This window comes from Corvus brachyrhynchos, unplaced genomic scaffold (assembly GCF_000691975.1).
Source record: "Corvus brachyrhynchos isolate BGI_N302 unplaced genomic scaffold, ASM69197v1 scaffold26, whole genome shotgun sequence".
Taxonomy (NCBI): domain Eukaryota; kingdom Metazoa; phylum Chordata; class Aves; order Passeriformes; family Corvidae; genus Corvus; species Corvus brachyrhynchos.
Window position 1 is genome coordinate 11,072,680 of NW_008239324.1, and position 1,200 is coordinate 11,073,879.

A 1,200-nucleotide genomic window follows, 5' to 3' on the forward strand; every position below is an offset into this window, starting at 1 on the left:
GCGCCCCCGGCGGGCAGGGAGATGAAGGCCGTGAAGGTGCACCCCGATCGGACTGGAGGGCGGCCGGGGGAAGCCGTCCTTGCCCAGCTTCCAGGGCCGGCGCTGCCCCGACGGGGCGAACGGGGCGCGGAACATCCCCAGGCCAGCCGGCCTCACTCACGCCTACAACCATCGCAATGTCTACACGTGGCCGGTGCTTTGGACCCGTGTTTATGGTGCGGGAATGCTAAATGAGTGTTTGGTTGCACCTGCTCGGAGCCCGTTCTCATTCTGGAAACCCAATTCTGCCTCATTGGGTGAGGCAAGGTCACTTTCTGCTTGGGCAACGCCAGGCCCGGCGAGCCGCAGGGCCGGGGGCGGGTCCTAGGAGGATAATGTGCTCCGAGGGGGTAACCAAGCTGAAGGAACTGGACCTGGGTGCCTTTTTAAGCTGCGGAGCCGGACGGGCCCCGGGGTCTGCTTGTGGGCACTGCTGTCTGAGTTGTGCGGAGCTGGAGACAGAAAAGGGACCGGCTTTGCCCGGCAGCCCCGCCACGGCCGGTGAGCAGCCACGAACGGTCCCGTCACCGAGGGGTCCCTTTTAGGGAGGTCGTGTCTCCTCAGGGCTCCGGCGGCCTCGTCCCCGGCCCCCGCGGCCGTGGCACTGCTGGGCTGCTCCGGATACGGGGCCGCGCTGCCCCCAGAAACGAGCAGCCGCTGCTCTGTACCCTGCTTTAATGTGTTTTCAGTTGATGTATGTAATGTCTGATTGAATTTATTGCTGATTAGCGTTGAGCATGAGTTTACACAACAAGAAATTATGTTTCATTCAGTTCATTAGCATGTCTAGTGTTTGCTTTATGAGCATATCACTAATGGTAATGACCAATGTTGATTGATTTCTAATGTGAATATAATTACACAACATAGCGGAATTAAAGGGAAAACCCACATTTTTAATTGTTGAGTTTTTAGGGACTGCGAGTGGGGGCGAAGGGGGTGGAAAGGGAGAAACAAACCAACTCTCCTCTGCGCAAACGATGAGAAGGTACAGATTAATGACTCCAGCAGGAGACGGGGAGTTTGGTCCAACAGAAGAGCAAGTCAAATGCGGTTAACTCAGGGAATAGTTAACGCACACTCGACATTGCAAAACATAATTTCCCTTTGTCTGCCCCCCAGGTACCTCTGGAAGCCAAATAAGTTCGTTTGGAAGCGGCG